The sequence below is a fragment of the Coenobita brevimanus genome, chromosome 84 (assembly GCF_032717465.1).
Source record: "Coenobita brevimanus isolate Jiangsu-jjx chromosome 84, ASM3271746v2, whole genome shotgun sequence".
Classification (NCBI taxonomy): domain Eukaryota; kingdom Metazoa; phylum Arthropoda; class Malacostraca; order Decapoda; family Coenobitidae; genus Coenobita; species Coenobita brevimanus.
In genome coordinates this window covers 21,353,362-21,368,387 of record NC_137037.1, presented here as the reverse complement: position 1 = coordinate 21,368,387, position 15,026 = coordinate 21,353,362, and positions in this window count along the sequence as shown.

Sequence of the window (15,026 nt, the reverse complement as noted above, 5' to 3'; positions counted from 1 at the left end):
ACTAAAAGCTACCGCAAACTGACTTAGGACCTCCCCCCACGAGGTATTAAGAAACACAGAAATCATAGTATATCACAATGTTTGTTCATGAAATGCCATTCATTAATATGAAATCATGTTTTGTTTTTCAGGACCAGTTCGATGCCTTTTGGCATGGAATCACTTAGATCTCTAAAGTAATCTAAGGACATTCCTTTGCACCAAACATTTGTCAGTTAAGTCTTGAGGTTGTCCAGACTGGGTGTCTTCTTCTTTGCCCTGATTTTCTTCATCTTTGCCCAGCAATTTTCTATTGGATTTAGATCCGGACTGTTGCCAGGCCGGTCAAGGACCTCAATCCGATTATCCTGACGCCATTTTGTCATCTTTCTTGCCTTGTGACATGGAGCTGAATCGTACCCGAAAACGTCGCACCCATGAATAGCAAAAAAGTTTAACAAATGATCTTTCAGAACTTGAATGTACCAGCCATCATTCATCATCAAGTTCTTAGGAAGAAAGTAGAGGCCTCCCCTTCTCATTTTACCTGAGAAACACTCTCATACCATTACTGATTGTGGGTGCTTAACAGTCAGCACCATGTAAGCAGGGTCATATCGACTACGGGAGGCAGGGTGACGAACCTTGGCAGAACGCACGTGGAACACTTGAAATGTGCTTTCATCGGAAAACATAACTTTTCTCCACTCATCCGATGTCCAGTGTGCATATTTCTTGGCAAATTGAATGCGCTGCTTCTTCACGCAGTCAGTGAGAAGCGGTTTCTTGGCTGCGGTGCGGCTTGGCAAACCCAGCTCCTTCTGCAAGCAGTGTTGGATTGTTCGAATTGAGACGTCTTGGAACAGATGGGGATGCATTCTCTTCAATTCTACCTCTGTCAATCGAGGACTCTTGATTACTTCCTTCTTGATTGCATCAATGTCATTTAAACAACACAAAACAAACATTAAAAATAAAATAACACCAAGACTCCATGCCTTGAGGTCACTTGCCCATACAACATTCGGACACAACAAAGAAGCCACCACCACAGCATACAAACAATACATACGTTCAGTGGTGAATTATGCAAGCCCTGCCTGGGCTTCTAACCTCACCAAAACACACTACAACACTCTACATTCCATACAGAATAAGGCCTTAAAAACAGTCACAGGCTGCACAGCTACTACACCCACAGACCACCTACAAAGAAACCAAAGTCCTCAAAGTCAAGGATCACCTAGACATGAGAGGCACCCAGTTTCTTTCTGCAGCCTCCACAAACCCACAACATCCACTACAGTACATGGTAGCACATCCACCCACACCAAGGAACATCAAAACAACACCCAGCGCACGATACCATACACAAATACTGTCATCTCTCCCCCCTCGCCGACCTCAGACCAGCTTCCAGAAGCATATCCACACTCAGATCACTTGCCGCTCCATTCAGTCACTTAAAGACAACACACAGCTGCATGCACGGCATCCTGATATCCACCCTTCTGAATCCTGTCTTCCTCGTGAGGACAGGGTCCACCTGGCCAGGCCGAGATGTGGGCACCATCCAACCCTCTTGAGCTACCAGAAGAGGCTGGATGACTCCGTCGCTGATGCCTGTCCAGGATGCAACACAGCACCCCATACTATTAAGCACATTATGGAAGACTGCATTGCACACAATCACCTATGCCAACAACACAACATACACTCTTTGAGAGCTCTGTGGGAAAGCCAGGTCTCGGCCATGGCCTTCCTAAGGGACTCGGTGCTGTTCGGCCAGACTGCCTAGGGAACAACTACTACTACTACTTCCTTCTTCAGAAGGGTATCTGTACCTCTGGAAGTCGTCCTTTTCTTTCCACCGCCATGCTTGTGCTCTAGTACGATAACAGGTTGCAGGCCGCGTTCTGCAGCAAAAATCTTCATGACAGTCGACTTTGTGCATCCAGTACGTTCACAAATCGTGTTGATAGGGACATTATCATGCCTCCATGCAATGATACGGATCCTCTTGTCCCTTGATCAGTACTTTCTAGGCATGACAATTTGACTCTAGGAAAATAACAGGACAAACAGTAATGCATACGAAAAAAGCGGGAGGTGCAAGCTCGGAGCGACGGGAACATATACTCCCATTCTCGCTTCTTGGCAAGCACTGACGTGCTGAGTGTTTCACCATCTCCCAGCAACACCAGAGGAGTTGCCAGTTACTTCTTGCCCAAAAAATTCACTTGTTAGAGGTGGAAACACAAAGCAAAGACAGACAACTCTCCAACAGCAATTCTGTGAGTAGGTCCTACGTCAGTTTGCAGTGTAAGCAGTATAACCTCACAAACTGACAACATTATGGCCCGTTTATCAACCGCAATCTAAATTCACTCAGTAATGGGCATAATAGGCTAGGTGTCAGTCTTTATTGAAGCTAGTTATTATATGCCTATTTTTTTACCGCCTCTTGGTCTCACTTTTGCGCTCACCAACACTCAACAATTTCTCATATGCACCCACCCTCTCCCTGTTGCTGCATTCCAATGGAAGCTATCCTCCTCTACCATACTGGCTTTATCGTGTCACATATTTAATCATCTTACTCTCTCCGTTCCTGAGCCTTGATTATTTTCCTCATTTATTGTATAGTTCATCTGACTGAATTGTTCATACGTATTCCTCCTTGTTTTGCGGAGAAGAAAGAAAAGATTAAAACTTTGCTTAAACTGTCCCCTCCAAAAACACATAATAAAGAAAGGGTGCAACAAATAAGAGAAGAGGTTGCCACATTATCGTTCAGGTTAATTAAAGATTCCAGGGCAAATTATGGTTAATCCTTGCACCGCAAAGAATTTTTTTTTTCCTTTTCTTCTTCATGCGACGATTTCATTAAACTTGTGTGAAAGTTGCAGCAGCAAAGAGATGAAAGAACAGCATTTTATTTTTCTCCAGCTAAATCAATTTTCACCTAAAACATAACACATAACGAAAAGACATCATCGTACTAAAAGGAAGGATCTCCGGATTCGATATATATATATAGATAGATAGATAGATAGATAGATAGATAGATAGATATAGATATATATATAGATAGATAGATAGATAGATAGATAGATATATAGATAGATAGTTAGATAGATAGATAGATATAGATATAGATATATATATATATAGATATATATATATATATATATAGATAGATACATATTGCCAGACGCCTCAATCCCGTTTGGGGTCGCCACAAACATATCTCCTCCAAGTCGCCCTGTCCCCCGCCATTTCACTGCCCTGCTCCCAACTCACACACCCCTCTCTCATATACCTCTCCACTCCATCACATCCTTGGCCTTCCCCTCCCTCTTCCCCCCTCCACCTCACTCACATACACTCTCTTCGTCAGTCTTTCACCCTCCATCCTCTCCACATGGCCAAACCACCTCAGTGTGTTCCTCATAACGCTTCCTATCACATCCACATCAACACCACAACGCTTCTTTATACTCTCATTCGTCAGCCTATCTCTCCATGTGACTCCACAGGCTCCTCTTAAATAACTCATTTCCACTGCTCTCACTCTTGACTTGTGTCCTTCCAACAACGTCCAAGCTTCACTTCCATACGTTAGAGTTGCATATATATATATATCAATCAATCAATCAATCAATCATTTCCTGTGGCACCCTCGGGGATGCATAGGGCCTCGATGAACTCACACCACCACATCCTATCTTGTGCTAACTCCTCAAGATCTCCCCAACACTCATCTCCAGCTTCCCGTCTCATTGTCCTCACCCACGTCTCTTTTGGCCTTCCTCTACCTCTCCTACCAAGTGCCACCCACCCTGGTGTACCTCGTACTATTCCCTGTCTCCTATACACATGTCCTAGCCACTTCCATCGTGAGAATCTAACATATTCATCGATCGGCTGCACTCCCGTTATTTCTCTAATTCTACTATTTGGTATCCTTTCCCACCACTTAACTCCTAATATTCTTCTAAGTGCTTTATTTTCAAACACCAAGAATTTATTTTCCATAGTCACTGTGCTGTACCAAGACTCGTGTCCATAAATTAAGATACTCCTAACCATTACCTTATAAATTTTGATTTTTGTATGCACAGAGAAATTGTTATTATTCCAAATATTTTTAAGCATTCCCATTGCCTGATTAGCCTTCTTTAACCTTTCCTGGAATTCAAAGTTCAAAGAACCATCCTTGGCTAAATAAGTACCTAAATATTTAAACCTATCAACTTGCTTTACAACCATACCTTCAATTACACATTCCTGCGCATTTTCCATATTCATATTGATTATTTCAGTTTTTCCACAATTAATAACCAAACCCACCTTGCGACCTTCACTCACCAAACAGTCCAACACTCTCTGCATCTCTTCTGGCCCATCACAAATCAAAACTATATCATCCGCATAATCTAAATCCAAAAGTTTCCTGTTCTCTCCCCAAAGTATACCTGCACCGGTTTCTGTTCCAACGCGTTTCATAATGTAATCAATGACCAATATAAATAGTAAAGGCGATAGAACACCACCTTGAATTACTCCGGACTTGACTTCAAACGAATCACTAAGACAACCATCAACCATCACTTTACAAAATGTGTCCTCATGCATGTTCATAATGACCCTCACAAACTCCTCTGGTATTCCATAATGTCTCATGATCTTCCCCATAGTCTCTCTCGAAACACTATCAAAAGCCTTTTCATAATCAACAAAACAAAGACTTAACGGTACTCTCATTTCATTAACTTGCTGCATCAAATGCCTAACTATAAAGATCTGATCATTGCAACCACGTCCCTTTCTAAAACCAGCCTGTTCATCCCTCAGAATACCCTCAACCACCGGCTCCAACCTATTTAACAACACTCTACTGAAAACTTTCAAAGCTATCGGTGACAAAGAGATTCCCCTCCAATTACCACATTCACTCAGGTCTCCCTTCTTCGGAACTTTAACAATTACACCATTCTTCCAAACTGATGGTAGTAACCCCGTCACCCATATCTTATTGAATAGCTTGGTCAAGATCATTATTAATCTATCCCCCTCCACTTTAAACATTTCCGGAAATAAACCATCCTCCCCTGGTGCCTTATTATTCTTTAACTGTTTTACTGCTTTCTCCACTTCTGCAAGCCTCAACTCTCCTGTTTCTATATTTAAATCTTCCTGAGCAGACGGTATATCCTCTTCTGGTGGTATTGGTCTATTAAGAACTGTCTCAAAATGCTCTTTCCATCTATTTTTAATATCTCCATCTTTGGTCAATAAATTTCCTTCCCTGTCTCTAACTGGTATTTCCTTGCGTTTACCTGCATTACCACTCAGTTCTCTAATCGATTCATATGCTATTCTTTGACTCTGTCCATCATTTTTGTTTATTAAGATTTCAGTCTCTGCAACCTTTTCATCCACACATCTTCTTTTATCTCTCCTAGCTAACCTTCTTACTTCTGAATTCAAACTCCAGTACGCAGCTCTTGCTAATTCAATCTCTCGTTCATCAACGCATTGCAACTCACTCCTCAATTTAGCCTCACCTCTCTTTTTTATCATATCCCACGTTTCCTCTGATATCCATTTCTTTCTCCTGAAGCTATGTCTCCTTCCAATCGTACATTCAGCAGTCTCATGCAAAACTTTGTTCACATCCTCCCACATCTCATCTACACTTCTCTCCCCCTCTTCCAACGTTTCCAACACCAAAAACCTATTTCTGCATTCTAATCTGAATTCCTCCTTTTCTTCTCCTTCCCTTCTAAGCTTAACAATATCGTATCTACCAACACCAGATTTTTCCTTCTTCTGATTTTTAAGTTTAAACCTTATTTTTGCAATGCTGAGTTGATGGTCACTACCAATATCCGCTCCCCGTTTAACATGAACATCTAGCAGAGAACTTCTATGCCTCCTACTGATAGCGATGTGATCAATCTGATTTTTATATTTTCCACACGGCGACACCCATGTTGTCTTGTGTATATTGCAATGCTGAAAGAGTGTGCCCCCAATGACTAAGTCATTTGCTAGACAGAAGCTTCCAAACCTCACTCCGTTTTCACTCATCCTACTACCAACTCCCATCTTACCCATACATGCCTCAAATCCCTCATTTGAACAGCCCATTACTGCATTAAAGTCTCCAACGCAGATCAAAACATCATGTCTAGGTACCCTTCCTACTCCTTCTTGCAACTTTTCATAAAATGTGTCTTTCCTTTCATCGAGTGCATCATTAGTAGGTGCATAACACACAAACATATATATATATATATATATATATATATATATATATATATATATGCAAACTAACCACAGGAGAAATGAAAGGAGCGACAGTGAGTACTTTCGTATATTATATCTTCAGACAGAGTGAGACAGAAACGAAAATGGTAGAGGCCTTTTATGCACACCCGCAGCAGGTAGTGGCACACAGAACAATGGATGACCTGAATTTTTACCTGCGGATTAACTTAGGGTCACCTGCAGCAGGGAGTGGAACACAACAAAGGATGACCTGAATCTATAAAATGCACGTGACAAAGGAGGAGGGAGTAGGAGGGGAGGAAAGGGGAGTGGGAGGGAGGGGGAAGGGGAGAGGGGGGAGAGAGAGAGGAGGTCATAAATACTTCTGCTTAACTTAAGACCTAGAGGATAAATGCTTGGTGTGTCCCACACAGGTGAGACTACACCACAAGGAGATGACAGGGAACAATCACGTGTTAGTCTGGGGGATACTGCTTTAAAATTAATTCAGTTAACAATTTATCACACTTAAAATGACCATACCTCCTGTTTACATTCTTTTCATATGTGCCAGAAATTAGACAAGATTCTATTACATTTCTTTCATCTAAGCTTTTTGATCTTGCTAGAATCTTGGAGCCTGTCCAGTCAATATGGTGATCACTGGATGCTTTGTGTTGAAATAAACCACTACTCTGTTGGGCTGTTCTTACACTGTATTTATGTTGAGATTCTAGTTTCCAAATCTTTTCCAGATTGTCCTATGTAAAATTTGTTACAGCTTTTACACGGGATTTTGTAAACAACGCCTGAATTACTGAAAGGTCTGTTCTTGATGAGGGTTTTTTTTTTTTATGGTGTTCTCATATTTGAATACTACTTGTACATTGAGTTTCCTCAGTATGTGAACAACATCAAGAAAATTTTCATGGAAGGGGAGGACAAGGGTTCTTTGAATGTTCTGGCGATCTGGCTTATTAGTTTTCCCTTCAAGGAATCGTTTCTTGGCTGTATTGTGGCACTGAGTAAGTATGCTTTGTGGATATTTTAGCTTCTTTGCCAATATTCTGAATCATTTTTCGTTCAACATCTAAAAATTCTGGGTCTGAAATTCTATATGCTCTTAGGTACATGGATATGAACACAGATCTTTTTACATTAATATGATGGTTTGAATAGTAATGAACATATGACATAATATTTGTAGGTTTTCTGTATACCTTAGTCTTCAAAACATTTTGGTCCCTGATAACTTTTACATCCAAAAATGGCAATTCATTATCCATTTCTATCTCATGAGTAAATTTAATCGATGGAACTAACGAATTTAATTGCAGGAGAAATTCATCAATGGGAAGACTGTTGGGCCAGAAGCACAGGATATCATCAACGTATCGGAGCCAAACTATGTTTTGCTCCTTTATGGAGGTCAGTAAATGTTTCTCAAAGTACTCCATGTAAATATTTGCCAGAACTGGGGAGAGGGGATTACCCATGGCCATACCAAATTTTTGTGTGTAAAATTTACCTTCAAAGGTAAAAGAAGAGTTCACAATGCACAATTTAATAAGCTTGATGATGTTTTCAGAGGGAATGCCATCAGTGTTACTACCCAGAATGCTTGGCAGGAAAGTTAAAATATCATCAACAGGGACATTTGTGAATAATGATTTAACATCAAAGCTGACTAACTTGTAGGGGTACATGACATTTAGAGATTTTAACTTTCTTACCAAATCCTCATTGTTTTGTACAAATGAATCAGAGATAGTGCCTACAACAGGGGACAACAGTGTTACAAGCCACTTGGAGAGCTTGTATGTCGTAGAGCCTACAGAGCTTACAATTGGCCTGATGGGGTTGTTTGGTTTGTGAGTTTTAATCAAGCCATACATGGAAATGGATAATGAATTGCCATTTTTGGATGTAAAAGTCATCAGGGACCAAAATGTTTTGAAGACTAAGGTATATAGAAAACCTACAAATATTATGTCATATGTTCATTACTATTCAAACCATCATATTAATGTAAAAAAATCTGTGTTCATATCCATGTACCTAAGAGCATATAGAATTTCAGACCCCGAATTTTTAGATGTTGAACGAAAAATGATTCAGAATATTGGCAAGAAGCTAAAATATCCACAAAGCATACTAACTCAGTGCCACAATACAGCCAAGAAACGATTCCTTGAAGGGAAAACTAATAAGCCAGATAGCCAGAACATTCAAAGAACCCTTGTCCTCCCCTTCCATGAAAATTTTCTTGATGTTGTTCACATACTGAGGAAATGTACAAGTAGTATTCAAATATGAGAACACCATAAAAAAAAAAAACCTCATCAAGAACAGACCTTTCAGTAATTCAGGCGTTGTTTACAAAATCCCGTGTAAAAGCTGTAACAAATTTTACATAGGACAATCTGGAAAAGATTTGGAAACTAGAATCTCACAACATAAATACAGTGTAAGAACAGCCCAACAGAGTAGTGGTTTATTTCAACACAAAGCATCCAGTGATCACCATATTGACTGGACAGGCTCCAAGATTCTAGCAAGATCAAAAAGCTTAGATGAAAGAAATGTAATAGAATCTTGTCTAATTTCTGGCACATATGAAAAGAATGTAAACAGGAGGTATGGTCATTTTAAGTGTGATAAATTGTTAACTGAATTAATTTTAAAGCAGTATCCCCCAGACTAGCACGTGATTGTTCCCTGTCATCTCCTTGTGGTGTAGTCACACCTGTGTGGGATACACCAAGCATTAATCCTCTATTTCTTAAGTTAAGCAGCAGTATTTATCCCCTCCTCCCTCTCCCCTCTCCCTTTCCCCCTCCCTCCCACTCTCCTTTCCTCCCCTCCTACTCCCTCCTCCTTTGTCACATGCATTTTATAGATTCAGGTCATCCTTTGTTGTGTTCCACTCCCTGCTGCAGGTGACCCTAAGTTGATCCGCAGGTAAAAATTCAGGTCATCCATTGTTCTGTGTGCCACTACCTGCTGCGGGTGTGCATAAAAGGTCTCTACCCTTTCCGTTTCTGTCTCACTCTGTCTGAAGATGTAATATACGAAAGTACTTACTGTCGCTCCTTTCATTTCTCCTGTGGTTAGTTTGCATACATATCTTCATGGTGAAGTCTCTGCATATATATATATATATATATATATATGTCACGAGTCGGCGCGATTTTATATTTGAATAAACTCGTGACATTAACTTTGGTGGGAAACTGCGAATTCTAGTGGAATCCCAGCATTTATCACTCAGTCAACCGCCACGTATTCACCCGGTCGGGAGTGTTTTCAGAACAATTTTTCACTGAGTCATATATGATCGTCTTTGTGCGCGATATTAACCTCCGCCTGAGTGATATTGCAGTGTTTATCGCTCACACTCGTTGGTCGTTAGCAAGTGCAGCCAAGACACTCGCCTCTCTCCCACAATTTGAATCAGTCAAGGTTTGAGCGCCGCGGAAGCAGGTAGTGTGTGTGGCAGCATCCTTCCTCGCAACGATGCCTAGTTTGCACCGCCGCAGTTGGACTCCCAACTAGCGTGATTGGCGAGAGACTCAGCGTGTGCAGTGTCCTTCCTCAGTAACGACACCCAGTCATCTGCTTTGTCCACTATTCTGACCAGTATTTCTTTTCGTTTTTTCCTAGATTTAAGATTTAGCTTTTGAGTGAGTGAGTGAGTGCGATCTTCCAATTTTGAATTCATCTTGAGACTCATGTCACGTTAATTTATTTTATTGTAATCAATAAATTAACAATTCTTTTTCTTGAGCTTAATGTAATGTAAACTCATGTTTTATTTTTCATATTAAGCTTATTCCACTTATAGCTCCTAGTTTGCATAAATGCTTTGCTATTCATAACTGGTACTTAGGCCAATCCTTTTGTATTAAGCTTAAAATCCGTTGTGCAACCAGGAGTTAATGCATCAGCAAGAATCTGTTATCATTAATAGCATTAGTTATTGATTGTCAGGGATGGAGTCACTTTCTCCAGAGGCCAACAGTACTAATAAACAGCATTTGTGAGTAATTAGTCTCTGCTGTGTACTGTTGAGAAAGTTTATAAATTCTCGTCCTTAGAGAATCGGCGAAGTAAGCCGGCATAAAGTAATCATTGCTTGATTTTCACAAGACAATTCATTGTCCTGTCCAAATATTATTGAATAATATTTTTTAATATTGCATATTCTTAAAAACCCCGTGACAATGTACGTATACAGAAGGAGAGTGAGACAGGGTGAGCCATAGTTTGCTCACCTTTTGTCCTTGGCTGGAGTCATTTTTGTGTTCAGGTGTCGGATCGAACAGCGTTAAAAATGTCGATCCTCTATCATTTTCCACAAAACCCATAATACAGTATATTTTGGTTAATCGTGTCTAGTTTTTTACGTTCATTAATATTCCGGTTGATTAATAATGTTTTGGCGCATCCAAGCATTCTGCACTCCCCACACCAGCAGACTGAGCCGTTCCCGGAAAACACAAGTTATCGTTTCATCGCACTATTCTAGCTAGGCTTCCTTGTTCTTCCTTTTTCAAATCTCTTCTGTGTACTTCCTGACCCCACTTCCTCTCGTGCATATTCTCTCTCTCTCTCTTTCTCTTTCTCTGTAGTCAATGGGAAAACCTATGACTGGACGTTAGTTACAAGTCGACTTCCCCAGAGTTCAGTTCTAGGTCCATTGTGATTTATCACTAACTTCACTGATGTAGATGTGGGCATTATCAGCCTAACTGCAAAATTTCAAGATGGTGCAGACATAGGATATGATATCTCATCGTTCTAAACCTTAGAATAACTAGGTAAGGACCTGATTTAATCAGAGAAGTAGTGTGAAATGACATTCCAGCAGGACACGTGCAAGATGACGAACATAGATCATCCGAATCCAAGATTCAGCTACTCCTTGTTAGGAAGTTTTGGCTTGGAAAAATGCTTAATTGTACGAATATCAGTGACCTGCACCTCTCCAGACTTTGCATTATAGTAGCGAATAAAGGAGAGAGCTTCAGGGTTGTAAAAGGTGGCGGTTCAGGCAGGGAAACAGTAATAGATTTCTCTCTCTGCACAGTTCCCTTGTACAGCGGCATGTGGAATACACAGTAGTTTTGGTCGTCGATCATGATCGATACCGAGAGGGATGAGAGTCCAAACATGTGCTGCCAATCTGGCCCCATCGTTCAGACACATGGGATACCAGTGTAAAGCTAGACTAGTCAAGTTTTTGTTAGGCATATCACAGTGGTAGACTGAATGTTTCCTACCATCCTGTAAAACTCCTCCTCCCGATCTTGCGTTTGGGGTTCGGTGCACATTTTTCAGTGTCCTTTCCACGGGTGGGAGAAGTGGGATCAGGAGGAAGAGCCTCCATCTTTACTTTCGTCGCCTTAGAAGAAAGCAATGACTCCCTGGAAACTTTATTCGTGGGATATACTTCCTCTGTATGGGTCGTAAGACCTTTTGAGATACCACTTGTCCTTCAAACCTCTTGTATCTCTCCCTCCATCCCCACTCTCTCTCTCTCTCTCTCTCTCTCTCTCTCTCTCTCTCTCTCTCTCTCTCTCTCTCTCCATTAGTTCCTGCCTCCCACCATTCTTCACTAAATCAATGCCTGACAGCATTTTCTCTTTCTTACTCTCTATCTTTTCCCTCCTTTTGTCTTTCCTAACTTTTCTCTTCCCTTCCTCTCTCTCTCTCTCTCTCTCTCTCCATTTTTCACCTTGTTACGGATTCCCTTTCACAATATATTTCTCTTTCTTTCCTCTTCACTTTCGTTACCCCAATTTTTCTTTTCTCCTCTCTTTCCTTATTTTTCTTTACTTTCTTATCTTTTACTTTCCAACTTTTTCTCTTCCTTCCTTTGACTTTATTAATCTCTTTCTATTCCGTTTTTCTCCATTTTGCTAATCTCTTCTCTTTCCCCTCCCTCGTTTTAATTCTTTACATTCCACCCTTATCTTATCCTTCCGATTTCTCTTTCCTCCCTATTCTCTTTTCTTCCTTTTCTATCATCTCTTCCCCCCCCTCTCTCTCTTTCTCTTCTATCTTTGCCCTTTTCATCTTTTCCCCATTTTTTCACTAGCCATTTTTCTTTTATCTTTCCTTTGCACTTTTTTCTGTTTTCTTTCTTTCTCCTTCCTCTTCTCTTTCCGTCCTCTTCTGTAGCGTTTCTCTTCATGTAGTCTCTTATTTTTCCCATTTTCCTTACATTATTTCTTTCTCCAATCCCTCCTTCTTCCTCAGAGTCTCGTTCCCTTTTTCTTTCCTTACCGTTCTCTCTCTCTCTCTCTCTCTCTCTCTCTCTCTCTCTCTCTCTTTAACATGTCCTTCCTTTCTCCCCATTTTCTCTGCCTCAAAATATCTCTCTCCAACTCTTGCCATTATAGTTACAGGTTTACTCCTTCCCTTTGTTACCATAAATACAACTACTTACCAGCTTCATTTTCATATTATTGTACAGGCATCCGCCATTATGTATTTTTATCAATAAACCTTCCGCTTCTAGATGTCGTCTGGATATCCTTCTTTCTGTTTTTTTTTTTAATTATTATTATTAACTTTTGTAATACATAGGGTATTATGTTTCGTCAGCGCGCGTGCGTGTGTGTGTGTGTGTGTGTGTGTGTGTGTGTGTGTGTGTGTGTGTGTGTGTGTGTGCATGTGTGTAAACAATATAGTTTCGAAAATATTTAATTATTTTGTTTTTGTTGGTGCTGGGGCTGAGGGATGGTCAAGGGGTGATCTATTTTGGGGGGAAGAATAGTTCAGACGTCAAGGTTACATTGTTAGGTCAACCTTAATAAGTATTATCCGATTCAGACCAAGCATAGTGGAACGGTTGAAGTTAATATGAGAACAAAGAGGCCTGAGCTGGAGAATAGTAAGTCAATAGACAGTGTCATAAGGCAAGATCAAATCTCAACCCTTGTGTCTCTGTGAATAAAATATCTAATACAATTTCGAATTTATTAGGACAAATCTGGCAGATGGAATGAGGGCCATCCAAGGAGCTGACCTAGTGTTTTTGAGAGTAACAGGTCAGGGCTAAGCTATACATTTTTATTCCAATTACAACAGACTATGTGGGGGAGCTTAGACAATAGTGAAGTATTTCAGTTTTCAGAGCAAACGGTCGATGGTGAAAGTCATGACACAAAGTCGCTTATTTAGCATCTGACCACTTGATGAGCTTGAGCATTGCACTCTCTGATTGCTCCTTCACCTTCTTTTTCCTCATATTATTATTAGCATCATCATTATTATTAGCCAAATGGTTTCCTGTTCACCAGGAAACCATTTAATACGCTGGGTGGTAACCACATAACCAAATTTTGGCACCTGGTAGTTTAGTGGGTAACAACGGTGCTCAAGTCGGATTGAGCCTGTGAAGGTTTATATCCAAGGAGTGATTGGGGTTTATTGCTCACGTAATGCCACTTAGGGATGAGTGAGGCTGGTCACTCTCATCTTGAATGTAAGGACCAACTTGCCTAGCCCCGGGATCCTACGCTCCTTATGGGGTAATGTAGTGTTACATCCCTGTCCCCACACTGCCACAGTCTCCAATAGCAGTAGTTCAGTATAGGAAGGACGTTGCCCAGTGAGTTGTTCTTCCTATGGTCAGCCTTAAGGTGTACAGCACACAAGATCAGCTGAGGCGAAAATAAACACTGGCTTCTTAAAGTTCACTGTCTATTTTCCAAATGGTTATATTTAATGCTTCACTATTCCCACAAGCACGGAGCTATACACAATTTACTAATTGCCATTACACTTAATGCTTGACATCACTTCACTGTTATTACAAGTTCTGATGATATACAAACTTTAATAAACACTTCACTGTTTTCACAAGTACCGAAAATAAAATTCACTAACTATAATTACACTTAATGCTTGCCCGCAACGCTGCACTACACTCAGACTGAACTGAAAACCGACTGAATTTCACTCAAACTGAACTAAAACCCGACTGAACTTATTCTAGTCTCTTATCCATCCTTATATAAACTTTCATTGTTCGAGAATCATCTACTTCTCCACAATTCTAGAACCTGCTGATCTTGCATCAGCCCCTAGCAACAACGGTTACCAACTAGGAGACATCAGAACATGCCATAGATTTCTTGCATTACATAACACTCTAAATCATTTACCATACGAACTTAAATCACATAATTTAACACGTAATCACTTAAATAAAACATTATAAAGTAAAAGAACACAACTATCAACGCATAACTTACGAAATAACTGCACTCACAAACAGCAGGCAAACTGGCAACTCTGACTCGTACCAGAACCTACGGTAAATAAAGGGAAACGTCGAGAAAAATCTCGGCTACCTAACTGGCAAATCTCGCTTCTTAACAGTAGGATTGGATGATGGATGGATGGATCATTATTATTATTATCATTATTATTATTATCATTATTATCATTATTATTGTTATTACTGTCATTACTATTATTTTTATTATTACTATTATTGTCATTATTATTATTATTATTATTATTATTATTATCACTGCTGCACCGATAAGGGAATCCAGGACCAGTGTGTGTGTGTGTGTGTGTGTGTGTGTGTCCTATCTCACTCACTGAGTTACTGTACCTTTTTGAAAAATTAATTCTGCCAAGTTGTAATCGCAGTTTTTTTTTTTTTTTTTTTTTTACATAACACTAATAAGGGTACGTGTGGATGGGTGAGGGACGTGGTTTGTGTGAGTGCTGTGTGCCTGGGGTGTGTCTGA